This window comes from Sebastes fasciatus, chromosome 5, assembly GCF_043250625.1.
Source record: "Sebastes fasciatus isolate fSebFas1 chromosome 5, fSebFas1.pri, whole genome shotgun sequence".
In the NCBI taxonomy this organism is placed as follows: Eukaryota; Metazoa; Chordata; class Actinopteri; order Perciformes; family Sebastidae; genus Sebastes; species Sebastes fasciatus.
The window spans coordinates 36095452-36113272 of NC_133799.1; the positions used below are offsets into that span (position 1 = coordinate 36095452).

At 41.3% G+C, this 17821-nt stretch overlaps 1 long non-coding RNA gene across 1 annotated transcript; it reads right to left on the bottom strand.

Annotated features, from left to right (window-relative positions):
* Window positions 1–17513: 17513 nt before the first annotated feature.
* Window positions 17514–17817, bottom strand: LOC141768636 (uncharacterized). Its single transcript, XR_012594132.1, has 2 exons — window positions 17671–17817; window positions 17514–17574 (listed from the first exon to the last, which is right to left on the bottom strand). It is a non-coding gene; the product is annotated as an uncharacterized LOC141768636 (long non-coding RNA).
* Window positions 17818–17821: the final 4 nt, after the last annotated feature.

Below are 17821 nucleotides of genomic sequence, written 5' to 3' on the forward strand. Positions count from 1 at the left end.
CCTCCCTTTTCGAAATCCCCCACGACTAATTCATCACTGAAAAAGACAACATCCACTGGACACCCACTACAGCCACACTCATCTTCAACTACTGGTGCCAACAGCTAAATTTATAATTCCTCCTGAAACCAACCCGGTACACAACACACACAACTACATACAACTGATCCAACTGACCCCTTGAACCCTGCATCAACACCCAACCCTGACCTGGGGTGGAGCTCACCCACTAACATACTCAACCTCTCCAAACTATTCACCCCCTCCCCAGCACAGCTCAGCCTTTTGGAGAAGGGACTTTCCTTCGTCCCCCGCCCATCATCATTTGACTGGGAGGAACTTCAAAGGGATCTCCACCAATATCATAGACGCATCAAAATCATAACATACTTCAAATCCGGAAGCACCCACAAATTCACTCCATTCACACACCCCTCCAACTGGGAACCAGCCACGTCCCAGTTGGCCAGACAAACCCGCCACCTCCTTCACCTCAATAGACAGGCCCTACATACATATCGGCCTCCGACGGATGTCCCAGACAATCTGTCGGAGGTCGAACACAGAGCCCTCACACAACTCACACATAATCCCAACATCATCATCAAACCGGCAGTCAAAGGATCTAAAATAGTCATCATGGACCGCCAACAATATCTTACGGAAGCAAACAACAAATTTCAAACACACAGTACTACAGACCCATCCCAGACAGCATCCAAATACAAACACAGTCAACTCTCCGCACTATCATACAGTCACTACCACAACAAATTCATCACAGCCAAACAGAGAGATTTTCTCTTCGGACCAGACAACCCCCGCCCCAGATACCTATACCTATTACCGAAAATCCACAAAGACCCATCCACCTGGACAATTCCCTTTGAGGTTCCTCCCAGCAGACCCATAGTTTCCGACTGCAACAGCACCTCTTACAACCTTTCTCAATACCTTGATCACTTCCTAGGCCCCCTTTCTACCAAACACCCCAGTTACATCAAGGACACCTACCATTTCCTGGAAATCATCCGACCCATGGCTGTTCCCAACCAATCACATCTATTCACCCTTGACATAGACAGCTTATACACAAACATTCACACAGAATCCGGCCTTCAAGCAGTCACTTCAATTTTTCAAAAACACCCCAACAGCAATAGACCAGACAAGGAAATCATCCAATTATTAAATATCTGCCTCAATAACAATGACTTCACTTTTAACAACCGCCACTTCCTTCAGGTCCACGGAACAGCCATGGGTCAGCGATTCGCCCCTTCCTATGCCAATATCTATATGAGCGAGTGGGAGCGAGAAGCCTTAGCAAAATGCACCCACACACCCTCACTTTACCTTTACCTTGGCCTCTCTTGCTCCCACTCGCTCCACCCCCACCCATGCTCCACCCTAGGTCACCATACCACCCGACAGTCACCCGCCACCACTACCGGACCCCCACCCCTCGACCTCCGCACCCCCACATATCCTACCCTTTGTTTCCACCTTTTCCCATAGAATCACCACGCTCCACCGCACCATCAAACACAACTTCACAGACTACCAGACACACCACCCAACACTTCAACATCACAGTACAATATCTGCATACCGTAAAAACAAACGCTTACAGGACATCCTCATCAGATCCAAATACTCCGACCATAGACCCCCACTTCATACACAACACAGCACACATTACAAAACCAGAAAATTCATCCACAACCCCCACAGTGGAGCAGCCTATCCCTCCCTTGGCTCCTTTTCCCTCAATACTACCAACACCATATACATCATCACGTGCACCCTCTGCCATAAACATTACATCGGCGAAACCAAATACACCATACTCACCAGATTGAAACAGCACCTGTATACCATTGGTGAAGGTAAGCTTACAACTCCTCTGGTCCAACACTTTCAACACCACTCACCCAACCATCTCATCATCTCCGGCCTTGAAGCCAACGAACAATGGACCAGTGGGCAGAGGAAAAGAGCAGAAAAAATCTGGATCGATAAACTCACCACTACCACACCAGAGATCTCAATGCCGAATAACCTCACTCTCTCTCCACAGTATCCCCTACTCCTTGACCCTCACCCCCTTCCTCTCTTTTCTCTTTCCCCTATCACCAGCCCATGTTTTATTCCAACTTTCCTAACCAGTCCATTTTATTCTTGGGGGCCTGTGCTTCTGTGCGCACACATGGGGGAGCGCTAATGTGACCACAACTATACCACTTTTGCATGATTACGATTAGCTTTTAGCACCTCTCACTCCAGCACTTTTGCATGTCTTTTTATTCTTCTTCTTATTATATTTATTACATTATTTAATCTTCTCTTATCATGCACAGAATTACCTATTTTATTCTTGCTCTTGGTCGCACGGTGGTGCTCCCTCCTGGGTGTGCCGCAAGCACGGGCCCCCCGTGTTTTATCTGGACTCTCTCTTTTATCAGAACCTGTGCAGTACCCTACCAGAAATTAATAAATTCCAGCCCAGATAGCAGCTTACCTGCTCACTGGTCCTCATCCTTGTCCTCCTTCATCACAGCCCCAGGGTCGACTGAGCCAGGATCCGAACCCGGGCCTTCCGGGGCAGGGAGCTGTCCTTTGCCTCTCATCTACTGTTCCACAAAGCATACTAACACAACACACATACACATTCTTCACACTCATACATTCACAAACAGATCATTAGGCCAGTGCAATAAAACCAAAAACAGGATCACCCAACCCTAATCCTAACCCCAAACCCAACCCCAACCCTAACTCTAATCCTCCCTCCAACCCTGACCCCAACCCCTAACCTTAACCACAACCCTCTACCCTACACCTTCCTCTAACCCAGATCCCAACAACATACAAGGACAACACTCCTCTGCGCTGCTACCTGGGACCCCCCTGGAGGAAAACATGACACCACAATTAAAACTTTCCACCAAACCACTCCAAGTGCAATTCATTTTCCATCCACTCCAAAATGGGCTTCTTTAATATACCTAATTTTGTGATACACTGCACAGGTCCCCCCCTTTTCTTCATCAAACCTTCCATGGTCATGATTTAAACTTCTCTTTATTCTTTTATTTATTGCTATATACGTTTGTCTTTGTTCATCTTATCCCGTTCCCATCTCTAATTTTACAGACGTAGGCAAAATTGTTGGTACTCTTCCGTTAAAGAAAGAAAAACCCACAAAGGTCACTGAAATAACTTGAAACTGAGAAAAGTAATAATGAATAAAAATGTATTGAAAATTAACTAATGAAAATGAGACATTGCTTTTGAATTTTGGTTCAACAGAATCATTTTAAAAAACAAACTAATGAAACTGGCCTGAACAAAAATGATGGTACTCTTAACTTAATATTTAGTTGCACAACCTTTTGAGGCAATCACTGCAATCAAGTGATTTCTGTAACTCTCAATGAGACTTCTGCACCTGTCGACAGGTATGTTGGCCCACTCCTCTTGAGCAAACTGCTCTAGCTGTCTCAGGTTTGAAGGGTGCCTTCTCCAGATTGCATGTTTCAGCTCCTTCCACAGATGTTCAATAGGATTTAGATCAGGGCTCATAGAAGGCCACTTCAGAACAGTCCAATGTTTTGTTCTTAGCCATTCTTGGGTGTTTTTAGCTGTGTGTTTTGGGTCATTATCCTGTTGGAGGACCCATGACCTGCAACTGAGACCAAGCTTTCTGACACTGGGCAGCACATTTCGCTCCAGAATGCCTTGATAGTCTTGAGATTTCATTGTACCCAGTACAGATTCAAGACACCCTGTGCCAGATGCAGCAAAGCAGCCCCAGAACATAACCGAGCCTCCTCCATGTTTCACTGTAGGTACAGTGTTCTTTTCTTTGTATGCTTCATTTTTGCGTCTGTAAACATAGAGCTGATTTGACTTGCCAAAAAGCTCCAGTTTTGTCTCATCTGTCCAAAGGACATTCTCCCAGAAGCTTTGTGGCTTGTCAATATGCATTTTGGAAAATTCCAGTCTCGCTTTTTTATGATTTGCTTTCAACAGTGGTGTCCTCCTCGGTCGTCTTCCATTAAGTCCACTTTGGCTCAAACAGCGACGGATGGTGCGATCTGACACTGATGTACCTTGACCTTGGAGTTCACCTCTAATCTCTTTGGAAGTTGTTCTGGGCTCTTTGGTTACCATTCGTATTATCCGTCTCTTCAATTTGTCATCAATTTTCCTCTTGCGGCCACGTCCAGGGAGGTTGGCTACAGTCCCATGGACCTTAAACTTCTGAATAATATGTGCAACTGTAGTCACAGGAACATCAAGCTGCTTGGAGATGGTCTTATAGCCTTTACCTTTAACATGCTTGTCAATAATTTTCTTTCTGATCTCCTGAGACAACTCTCTCCTTAGCTTTCTGTGGTCCATGTTCAGTGTGGTACACACCATGATGCCAAACAGCACAGTGACTACTTTTCACCCTTTAAATAGGCAGACTGACTGATTACAAGTTTGAAGACACCTGTGATGCTAATTACAGGACACACCTTAGTTTAATATGTCCCTATGGTCACATTATTTTACATCTTTTCTAGGGCTACCATCATTTTTGTCTAGGCCAGTTTCATCAGTTTGTTTTTTAAAATGATTCTGTTGAACCACAATTCAAAAGCAACAGCTGATTTTCATTAGTTAATTTTCAGTAAATTTTTATTTATTATTACTTTTGTCAGTTTCAAGTTATTTCAGTGACCATTGTGGGGTTTTCTTTCTTTAACGGAAGAGTACCAACAATTTTGCCTACGTCTGTATGTTTTATTTATTACTTACCTTATTATATATTACCCTAATTTACTCATTATGTGTGTATTTATTCATATTATTCTGCATGTTTTACCTCACCTAGTTCGTATACCATTGTGTTTTATCCTGAATCCCCTCCATGAACTTTTATGTCATTTTCTTAACCTCCTATATCCTTTCATATTCTTTTTAATGTATGGTTTTATTCCAACTTTTTTAACCAGTCCATTTTATTCTTGGGGGCCGTAGGTAGATTTGTTTTGCAGCAAAAATAGAGGATGACATCCGTATTGACAATGAGTTAGAGCACAGACAAGAGACAGACATACCAAAAACATGACAAAGGGTACTCAAAGGCTTACTGGGATCAGGACCCAGCAAAAAGAGAAGGCCACAAGAACAATATAAAAAACTACTGAAATATCAGGACAGAAAAGACACAATAAAATGAGAAAAGGGATAAACTTCCATAAATATGTGCAAAGCTGCTAAGACTTATTTAAGTGAACAATTGCAGCTGGAACAAAACTGTTCCTGTAGCGCTTTGTTCTGCACCTTGGGACCCTAAACCTCCGACCAGATGGGAGAAGCTGGAACTCGCCAAACAGAGGATGAGAGTCATCTTGTGAGATGTAGCTGGCTATCCGCTGTAACTGCCTGGTATACAGGGACTCTAAGCTCAGCTGTGACTCACCAATCAGCCGACTGGACCATTTAATAATCTAGAGCGTAACGATTGTGAGAGAGCTGTCACTGGCTTTATTTCTATACTTTGTTAATTTACACAATCCATATGTGCAGGTGGTGAAGATGCGTGAAGAAGGCAGTGTGTGTGTGGTGCACAGTGGTGTCTCCAAAGCACTGTGCGCCACAGTGCCTATTATTAGATCTTATTAAAGCTATTGGCGCTCTGTTCTGCTCTTCTTTAATGCTATCATGCTGTCGTGATGGTGAGACAGCGCTGATGAGATATTGAGCAGAATTTGATTTGAGATTTATGTCAGTTGGCTGATATCTTTTACATTTGTAAGGTGCTTGTGGAATAGTTATGGCTCACTATCACAAATATCACTGCTGTTTTAAATGTTTATGATAAAGTGGATATAAGTATGAAGAGAAGTTAAATGTGTGAGAGGCATCATTATACGTATAATGAATACTCTCACATTTCATTTCTATAGTCTGGCTTCGATTCACCACCTCACCGTCTGCGTCTCCAGTTCCCCCTACCTCGGTGCCTTCATAATGTGCGTACGCACGGGTCAGAGTTTCCGTACCGCTGCGCACATTCTCCCGTCAAGTTTGTTTTTATAGATCACAACTGTTGCGTGGGAAGTGGCGTACGCACTTTTCAGGCCCCGTTTTGTGTGTACGCAACGGTTATAAATGAGACCCCAGGTCAGGTGGTATGTTCAGTTGGGTGAGGCCGAGGAGATAAAATCCCATTCCCTGGAGTATGAGGGAGAACAGGAGGTGGCAGCTCGCTGTGAGGCTGCAGCTTTCCTTTGTTTGGTGTTCTTTTGATTCAGTTTAAATGTAGTTTCATTGAATTTCCCGGGTTTCATTTTTGCCACGTTTCCCCTGTTTCAGTTGTTAATAAATGACACCTTTTTTTGTACTACTCCTGCTTATCAACCTGGTTCTTCAACATCTTTTTAAAGCAATCCAGTACCAAACCACCTCATCTGCCCTTTATATGGGGTGGCAGCACACTACAAAGCACTGGTATTACAGTTTTTCTCGATTGTTTACACACATTTTCTGAAAGCATGCCTCATAGTCTCAGAACTCTACACACAAATCAAAAAACACACACACAATGGGCAAAACCCCTCAATTCTCCTGCAAAATGAAACTTTACATTCAAAACAATGTTATTTCTTCTCAAAATGGTATTTTGTTTTCAAATGACACACACAAACCATCATATGAATAGACATTTATAAGAACCAGTTGAACACTGATGTGCTCAATGTAAAACACTATGATGAATGGAAAACACTTCTTCTCCATTCATCATAATGACTTAGGCCTTTTTTTTGTTCAGTGTTACACTTACTACAGACAGTACATACATAAGTGTGTTGTAAAATATTTTAGAATATTGTTTTTATACTCAGAACACACAAATACACGGTAACAAATATATTTTATTTTCCCCACAAAAACAATGTACACAGTGTACATCCCAACCAACACAAAGTTGCACATACAGTGGTCTACATACAAAACAACAGAAGAATTTACTGTATACAGTTACAGTAAAAAAAAAAACGAAAAAAAAAACTATGCTGCATCCTCTCTTCTGTTTCGGTCTGGCCACAGCACCTCATCCACATCACAAGCAATGTTTTCCCTGGCCAAGCAGCGGGGGAAATATCGCTTAGCATGTCGAATCCAGCCATGAAAAGCATCAACTGCTATATCTCCACATGCGTCTTCCAAAGCTTGGAGAAGGGGTATACGCGTTTGTGGATTTCGGTCATACACTTTCCATGATTGCTAATTGTAACACTCTGTGACAGGTGTTTGCCCATGTGATGAGTCAGTGTGCATAGTAGGGCAATTGACTTTAGAATTTTGAATGACAGTGTGTTCCTTGTGAAAACGAGATTTTCTTCATGAAAATTGTGCCAAATGCAGAGAATTGTGTGTAGTGTTTTGAAAAAAGTGTGTTTTAGAACTGCAATTTGAGTGTAAAGCAGGAATTGTGCTTGTAGTTTAGCAGAATTGGTTCAGGGGGTTGGTGCATGAGTTACATGTTGTGGTCATTGTGTGTCAAGTACCAGTATTTGTGTGTAAACAATTGAGAAAAACTGTAAATGGTATTTATGCGTCTGTGTTTTTTGATGCATCTCATCATGAAACTGAAACGAACTAGGAGCAGTGGTTGGCTGGTTCACATTCCCAACCCTGAAATGACTGTCTCTGGGGACCTCTGATATACTACACGATCCCCTGCTGAATTTGCCTGGGTTCTTACCACCCAGTTACCATGAGCTGCCACGTGGAGGCCCAGTAGGAGTCTTGATGATGTAGAGGCACTTCAATCAAAAGGTTGTAACTTGATGCTGAAGAGCCTTGAATATTACAAGGTGATGGTATTTGATTTCCACTTGGCATTTTACCTGAAGTGATCACATCACCCTGTGGCATACTGCACACCAGCTCACATTAATGTGTGAGTGAAAAATGGAATAAAGTGTATGTATAAGAGTGTGAAGGTGTATCTGATCCTTAAAACTGGGCTCAAATCATGTCTCTGTAATGAGATGCATCCTGGTTGTTGGGCTGTGGTGGGTGTGGGTCATCAATGTCCTCTCTGAGTTGATGAAGAAGATCCTGCTCATCTTCATCAATTTGCTCACTGGAATCTATATGTTATGAAGAATGCAACACGCTGTGACTGTTGCACTGATATATGGCAATTTCTCCATGTGCAGACACTTGAGCCTCCTAAACTTGCATTTCAGGAAGCCAAAAGTGTCATGTTTTTTGGTTTTAATGATGGACCCAAATGCAGTGACAGTGGGCAGACAGGTAAATCCAACAAAAAGCCAGCTTTAATCTTAAAAGCTGAAGTCAAAAAACAAAGTTGACAAGAAACCAAAAACCAGAGTCCAGACTTGAGGAAAAACAAAGTATAAAGGAAATACACCAAAAAAACTAAAATGAGCACAAAAATTAAATTACAAACCAGGAGACACAAGGATCACAGATAGAATGAACACTAGTAGCTAGGCAGGACAGGATAGACGGGAGTAACATCGCAGACAGGTATACAAAAGGCAATCCAAAAAAGTAAAGTCCAACAGGAACAAAACACAGTGAAAAAAAACTCTCTCACAGGAGGAATCACATGTGGAACGACAACGAACTGACAAAGAAACAGAGACTAAATACACCAGGGAATCAGGGTGATTGGACACAGGTGGGACAAATCAGGGCGGGGCAGACAATTACAAAAAGGCGGGAAACAAACAAAAGCAGGAAGTAAAACCAAACAAGACACAGGAGAAGTGAATTTCAAAAATAAAAGTGGAAACACTAGAATGAATGAATATAAAAGAAAACCCAAATCACAAATAACAGAACTAATAAACCCCTAAAAGGATGAACACAAGACAGTCTTGACTCTTAACAAGAAAAAGTCCAATGTCCTCTGGGCACAGCGCCAGACCGTAACAAAAAGCATGCCCAATGGCTACACAAGCTGCATTAAGCTTTTTGTTAAAGCACGAGGATGAGCTGAATCACCGATAATGTGCATTCCCTCTGGGACCAGGGCCTGGGGATCTTCTTTCAGCAGCCGAGCAACATCTGTGTTCCCAAATGCTCTGGCATCATGTCAACTAGCAGGGTGACCTATGACAGAAGTGCCGTTCACTGTCACAGAATCCGGTGAGTATGATGGAATAGAATTGTTTTCTATTGTAATAGGCTATGGGATTTAATGTTTTTTAATGTGGTTTTACAATGTGAATGTGACATCCGTCGACAGCACAGACTGTATTTGGAAATCCAGCTGTTTCAAACCGTAACTGAGATGTGTGAAGTGCTTCCTCTGTAGGCCACAAAATGTGATGGGACAGCTGTGAATTGGCCGGGGAACAAAAGTGATGGAGATGTGTAGACTGTGTAGATTGTAGATTTTGAAATGTTGAATCTGTCTGCCACACCCCTACGTACAGCGGGTAAAATAAGTATTGAACACGTCACCATTGTTCTCAGTTAATATATTTAACTGAGAATATTTTCAGCAGATGTTGGTAACAACCCAAGTAATCTATACACACAAAGAAACCAAAACAAATAAGTTCAGAAATGAAGTTATGTGTAATAATGTGAAATGACACAGGGAAAGAGTATTGAACACGCTTACTGATATTTATTTAATACTTTGTACAAAAGCCTTTGTTGGTAACGACAGCTTCAAGACGCCCATTCTTCCACACAAACAGTCTTCAAATCTTGAAGGTTCCGTGGGCCTCTTCTATGAACTCTGATCTTCAGTTCTTTCCATAGATTTTCAATTGGATTCAAGTCAGGTGATTGGCTGGGCCATTCTAGCAGCTTTATTTTCTCTCTTTGAAACCAATTGAGAGTTTCCTTGGCTGTGTGTTTGGGATCATTGTCTTGCTGAAATGTCCACCCTCGTTTCATCTTCATCATCCTGGTAGATGGCAGCAGATTTTTATCAAGAATGTCTCGGTACATTTTTCCATTCATCCTTCCTTCAATTATGTGAAGTTTGCCAGTACCGGATGCTGAAAAGCAGCCCCACACCATGATGTTCCCACCTCCAAACTTCACTGTTGGTATGGTGTTTTTAGGGTGATGTGCAGTGCCATTTGTCCTCCAAACATGGTGTGTATTATGGCATCCAAAGAGTTAAATTTTGCTCTCATCTGACCAGACTATATTCTCCCAGTATTTCACAGGCTTGTCCAAATGTTGTGCAGCAAACTTTAAACGAGCTTCAACATGCTTTTTCTTCAGCAATGGAGTCTTGCGTGGTGAGCGTGCATACAGGCCATGGCGGTTGAGTGCATTACTTATTGATTTCTTTGAAACAATTGTACCTGCTAATTCCAGGTCTTTCTGAAGCGCTCCACAAGTGGTCCTTGGCTCTTGGACAACTCTTCTGATAATTCTTTTCACTCCTCTGTCAGAAATCTTGCGAGGAGCACTTGGTCATGGCCAGTTTATGGTAAAATTATTATGGGGATCATGGCCCCAACAGTGCTCACTGGAACATTCAGAAGTTTAGAAATGCGTCTGTAACCAATGCCATCAGTATGTTTTGCAACAATAAGGTTGCGGCGGTCTTGAGAGAGCTCTTTGCTTTTACCCATCATGAGATGTTTTGTTGTGTGACACCTTGGTAATGAGACACCTTTTTATAGGCCATCAGTTGGGACTGAACCAGCTGATATTAATTTGCACTGACAAGGGGCCGGATTGCTTTCTAATTACTGATAGATTTCAGCTGTTGTCTTGGCTTTCCAGGCCTTTTTGCACCTCCCTTTCTTCATGTGTTCAATACTTTTTCCCTGTGTCATTTCACATTATTACACATAACTTAATTTCTGAATTAATTTGTTTTGGTTTCTTTCTATGTATAGATTACTTGGGTTGTTAACAGCATCTGGTGAACATTTCATGTCAATAGCACCTTTGGAGATATATTTACTGAGAAAAATGGTGACGTGTTCAATACTTATTTTACCCGCTGTATATGACTCCTGGTTAGACAGAGTCCACAGACAGATGAGAACACGGTTAGACACTAGTGATCTGGTTTGCTGTCTGGTCATATAGAACGGTCATGAGGTCCTTGTTAGCAAAGAAGAGAAAATCAAATTATTTAAAGATTAAATTTGCCTAAGATGTTGGATAATTTCTCAACGCCTTTTATTAACCTACCTGATAACTTGAGAAACATCAAACATGGAGATACGTGGTTTTCACTGGCGGTGATCAGAAAAAAATATTAAACACTTGACTAAATGAACTGTAATGGTACGTGTCCACAGGTTTTTTTAATCGTACGGGATCGCCTCGCTTTCCAGCATTGGACGCTTGATGAGCTGCCACTAGACACAAAGTACTAAGCACCTGATTGGACGAACGCTTTCCCTCGTAGGCTGCTGCTCCCGGCTTTCAACCCGGAAACAACATGGCTGCTCGTTTGGAAACTTTCTTCTCTTATAACACGAAAATAGTTCACTGAAATGTGTTGCTGAAAACATTTTATGCGAGGAGTAAGCCATGGAACTGCTGAATCTGTCTTTATTTTGGATCGACAACGTTTAGTATAAAAGTTTTTCTGGAGTTTCCAGAGGTGGCGAGTCGGGTCGGACGCCCGTGATTAAGTAGCCTGGACCTCAACTTTATGCAAATGACAAGCGGCCAACGTGACGCCCATTTCTCGAATCGCTCCGCCACGCTACTAGAATGCATTGCACGGCTGCTTGCATAGACAATGAATGGGAAGCGTGGAAAGGACGGCGCCTGTTGACATGTACCATAACAGTGGCCACAGCTCTGGTTCATTTTAAATATTTAAATAAAAGAAATAATTTTCTCAGTTCAAGTCCATTTTCATGGAAAAGTAGGGGGATCTCTTCTGCTTCAACTTCATCAGCGATCAAGAATGCATACGTAATTTCTTCAGCCATAGCTATCGAAACGTGGTCTGTAAACTACAGATAGCCTGATTTCGTCTACTTTCCCGGCGAGGCGCAGCTCATCTCGAACAAGCCTGTTATTTGATGAAGTGTACACTGCGAAGATCTAACGCTCCGTCAGCACAGGGAACGTCAGCAGTGTGTGACGGTTGCTTCACTGAACGGCTGCGTGTTTCACGTGTGACATCCACGCTGCCCTTTCTTTCTACATAGAGTTTGCCTTCCATAATGGCCATTTCATTTCATTATAAATGTCATTTATATTTATTTTTGACAGAAAAAGGTTAAAACGCATGTGGTAATTTGTAAATAATAGTAACAATTAAAACTCCGTCCTTTATTCATGCATGGAGACCTGCAAGTCACATCATGTTCTACAACACTGTCCTGCACATATTTCAGAATAAAAGCCTTGTGTTAGCAAATTAATTCAGTCCACAGAAAAAAATGTTTTATTTTTAAATGAAAGCAGAAAGTGTTGATTTAAAAATAAATCTTTACTTTTTTTCCATGTCCGTGACATATTCTACAGATACAGACATTGAAACTGTAGTAATGTTGCTGGTATGATGTCAATATAGAGTATAACGATAATTTTCACTGTCTGTTGTTGCTGTGAACCGCGCGGCTCGCGGTAAAAATAGGCGAGACCTCGAATCTCTAGAAGAGAGCTGACACACAGCCGAGCTGCGCTGCTCACACGGTCAGTGTGGCTGCTCTAACCTGTTAACACGGACGCTGAAATAAAAAACAACAGGTAACGCAGCCGCCACGCGCTGCTGACGTTCCCAGTGTGGACAGAGCGCAAGTGCGCAGATATCCGTCACAGTCCCTCCTCCGTGACACCTGCCTGCCTAGTGCGAGTGTTTTTTTTTTTATTATTTTACTCTGCGTTTATTAATTTTACTCTACTCTGTGTTTTGGTATTGTTTGTCTGTATGCTCGTTTCCCTCCCCCTCCTGTCCTCTCTCCTCACTACTCACCTGGACATAATCTGCAATCAACGCTCCTGCCAGCCTCCTGCAATCAGCACACCTGGCCACCATCAATCAGCAAGCTCCTCTTCACTTCATAAAGCCTCCTCCAACGGCCAGTCTGCCGGATGCTTGCCATCCATGGTTTGTCAATGTGCCACGCTTCAAGCTCCTGCAAGTGATCTTGACAGTTTTATTCCTTTTTTTTTCTCTCAAAAGGCCAAAACAGACACACATTTTTGTGTTTTTCTTATATCCATCCATTATTAAAATTCGCAATCGCTTTGACGCAGTCATCAAATGTGTAACCTCATTCTCTAAATGTTCCTCAAAACCCCACACCATTAACGCAATTCACCACGGCACTACTTTATTACAATATCTTATGCATAGATATTGAGTATTCCTTCGCAATTTTGCTTCACACACAGAGGGTGCATCCCAAGTCTCTTAATTGCATCCACGTTTCCCTCACTATCGTGGAAATTTGTAATTTTGGGCTATACAAATTGAATTGATTTGACCTCTGCTGAACCTTCTTAGTGACACTACTGATATTCTGCTCCGACTTGCGGGTGATGATTGAGCCCAGGAAGCAGAAGGACTCCAGTATCAGGTTCTCTTTATAATATCATGGTGGATTACTGGAACAAAAACATTTAACATGGTGTGCAGGCCGGACACAAAAAGTCCTCATGCCTGTTTGGTTTTGCCACACACACCCAATGATACCAAAGGCGGCATGATGTGCATTCAATCTGAAAGTAGATAGATAAATTAGATTTGTTATAAATTAAGAATGCACTCCATGTAAAAAACTTTAAAGCCTTCCTACCCAATGATCAACAGGTCCTTTTCTCCACATGCCCTGCACAGGTCTGTCAGGTTGTCTATTAAGATATTCAAATTTCACAGTGGGTTAAGTATAGGGAAATGTTACAACAACTACACTACTATAACAACTATTTGAAGCTTACCAGAATCATCCATCAGTCTCCTGGCTATTTGTGTTCTCAAAGTGTTTATGCCGTCCTCATCCACAGCAAAGTCCATGCTGCCTCCGGTTGATAGACACTCGGCTACCTTAAAATACAGATCAGTGTTATTTGAGTCCTTTTTAAAATGGGTTTAAAGTCTTACTAGGGTACATAATCTTACTTTGCAAACTAACACTCCACAAGATGTGGAATCTTGCTGACGTGGATGAGAAACTGTGTCACACATCCATTGTGATATGTTGACACTCTTTTTCTGCATGAAAGCCCTAAAGCAACTAAATGAAACACATGAGAATAAATCATGGATTTGCGTACCTTGTTGAATCCCTACATTGTTTTAATTGATAGAGGTGGCTCCAAATGGGTCGATAAGCAAAACCCGTCCTTCATTTCGATACATGGCTTTTTACAGATAGGATACTTTAACATACAAGATTCTCAGAGTTGTACATTTAGTTGCATTCATTTACGTGCACTTACTACTAGAGTCCAATGATGATTTTTACAGACAGCCCCGACCAGGGTGTCCCACTCCCTTACGTCGAGCTGCAAGTGATAATTTTAGCTTTTAAGATTGCATAATTGTAACTAAGCCTTGGGACACACCAGGAACGTCAAGAGCGAGTGGTGGCTGCGTGATACACGCGTTGGGCATTCACACCAGCTGCATTTCAGCTGCGTGTCAACAGCTTGTCTGCTGCGTTTCTGCTGCTGCTGTCAGCCCTTTCTTTCTACATAGAGTTTACCTTTTAATGGCCATTTCATTATAAATATTATTTATATTTATTTTAGACCGAGAAAGGTCTAAAATAATCCTTTTTGGCACCCACAAGCATGTAAGCATTTACAATCTACACACAAAGAATATTCACATTAACTTTCATGTTAAAGAGGAAAAATCTGAAGCAGTTTAGCAAACAATACTTACCTCACTCTCCAATTCCTTCCCAGGTGCCAGCCTCTGGACATCCGCAGTAAAAAGTTTGTACGGTCCCACTTTTGCCCACAGTATCTCCCCTTTGATTTTCAATATATCCTCGAGAGCTGGGAATTCAGAACATTTCAGTCATGCTAAAGGGGACTTGTTATTTTTTGCCAGCTTTGCAGGAATCCTCTCCTCTGGCTCTGTAAATGAAATGATTTGATCTAGGTTTGCGATGGTTTTGGTTGAGTTGTTACTCAAACTAACAACTTCTCCCTGAATTGAAGTGATTGTGAATGGTCCCTCTCTGCCAAACATTAAATAATAAGGACTGTACTGAGTTGTTAACTGCTTCTTTGTCCGTAGTCCAAACATGGTGGCTTGGAGGTACTCATCCCATTTTTTCGGTCTATTTCTGGCGAGTTTACCGAGAGAACTGAAAAATAACAGCAGGCATTTTTATATCAGTAATTTATTCCATAGCATTCATGTTGTGTAGGTGTATGATCTGCCAATTTAAAAATATGCAACTTACCTTTGGATGGTGCTATTAAGTTTCTCCACCAAACCATTGGTTTGGGGATGATGGGGGGAACAGAAGGACCGTTGAATGCCAAGGGCCTCACAGAGTCCGGCATTCACCTTAAATTCAATTTTACAGAAAAAAAGTGAGCATTTACAGTATGGCTAAATAATACGTGACGTTTCAGGACGTTCAAGAGTGTTCTACCTGGTTTTTAAACTCTGTCCCCTGGTCTGTAAGCAGTCTCTGAGGTGCACCAAATTTGTATACAAATCAAGAATACAATTGGTCACCTGCTCTGCAGACTTATTCTTCAGAGGGTAGGCCTCTGCCCACTTTGTGAAATAATCAACCATTACACAAATGTATTGATTACTACCCTCAGTTACAGCTAACCTCAATAGGTCCATGCCAACAGGTTCAAATGGCACGGTTACCTGAAAAAGTTGAACGACAATTAGAGATCTGTATGTAGTAGCACATTTAGCAACATGGGACATTCAGTCGCACAAATAACCTCACCTCTATTGGGTTGTACTGGGTCTTTCTTTAAGACTGGCCCGCTTTGCCTGGCAATCTGGACACTGAGCAACCGGAATCCAAATAATATTCAAATTAAATGTACCTAGGGCTTTGGTCAAGTACAAACAGCAGGCCTAAATGGAGGGAATATCACAAATGAATGTTTTAATAGAATTCATTTAGTTATTGCTTTTGCATTTGACAAAAATGTTTTCTTAAATAGGTCTTCATGTTAAAAAAAAAAAAAAAAAAAAACTGAAGTAAATTTGGGTGACCCTTATAACTTACCCATTTGCGGATGTCAGCTTCCATTCCAGGCCAATAATAACGGCTGATCACTGAATGGTGTGTTTTCTCAACACCACAATGTGATCCAATTGTGCTGCAGTGTAGTTCTTCAAATATTTCATTAGCCTCGGCGGCTGATAGGACCACCTTGGCCAAATGCTCCTTTTCCTTCCTGCATATGTAGTGGAGAACTCCATCTGGTCAAAAAAAGCTCAATTTAATCTTAATATAACAGAACAAAATGACTTATTGTGATTGATGGTATATAACATTAACACTTACCCTTGAGCACAAATGTTGAAGCTCTTCTTTTTATTGTGTACCTCTGCTGCTTAGTGAGGCCATCAGGTAAGCCATTATGGACTTTGAAGTCCATAATTTCTTTCACAAGTTTTTCTTCCATTATGTTTCCGTTTTCTTACTGTGTTGTCTCCTTCTTTTCTTTCTCCCTACTTCCAACACAGTCCAACTTCTCCACAACCTTATGTATGCGTTTCCATAAATTGGTGGTAATGGGCTGATTGGACAAAGGCTTGGTTTGGTGGGCTCAACCATTTTGAACCTGGTAACTTCATGTGGTTAATGCCCATGTATGGTCAACGATCACATATGGGTGTATGTTTGGGTATTCATATACTTCTGGTCATATATTAGAGCAGGGGTGGGCAATTAATTTTTACAAGGGGCCACATGAGAAACCTGAGTTGTGTTGGAGGGCCGAACCAACAATAACTTGAACTTAATTCTGCTCAGTATTAATTTTGATTAATTGATTTTAATTGTAAAAAGCATTAAATTATATATTTTTGATTAGTTGCTACTGGTAATCAGAAGAATAAGGATATTCTGTAAATATTTATATAAATATGAAATTGTGGTGTAGGTCATATAGGAAAATACTCCTATAGAAGTAATAAACAGTAAAAACAATAATTGCATCAGTGTTTCATTTTATTTTTAACATGTTAATCTTCCCAAATACTGAATAGGTGTTTTACAGTATGTTAAAGATAGGCAATTGTCAACTTGATGCAAAAAGCAATAAATGCTTTTAATGTTTTACAGTTCATTTTACTTGCTCTGAAGAAGCTATGTTGCTTGTGGTGGTGTTGGTTCATAAAACATCTGATGTGGTGCACATTTAAACACAGGATCCAGGGAGCCGTTCCAACAATTTATTAAAGTCAAGGTGTGAAGTTGGATGGCAGTTGGTGGATGATTTTTTCTATTAAGAAAAGACATTAACAGATGATATTATAAATCTCATAAATATAATACAGATTACAATTAATAAGTCAATTCATTTTAACTTACATCTTTATGCATCCACAATCTGGAATTTGCCTTTTCTCCTTCACATATTAAACTCAGGTATCTAACATAACACAAAACAATCTGTTAACTTTCAAACAATATATATCTCATTTCAACCAAATAAATTATAAAGGCACAAAAGCCACATTAAACTCACATCACTCTCTCTTTGTTCTGCCTGGAATTGTTTGGAGGGAAAGGGGAGGGTTCAGGCCTGGAGGGCAGACTTATATAACCTACGGGGGAGTGGTTTAGTCAAGTGTGCATTCTATACCATGCCTGCAGGTGGGTTAGGGACTTGTGATTTA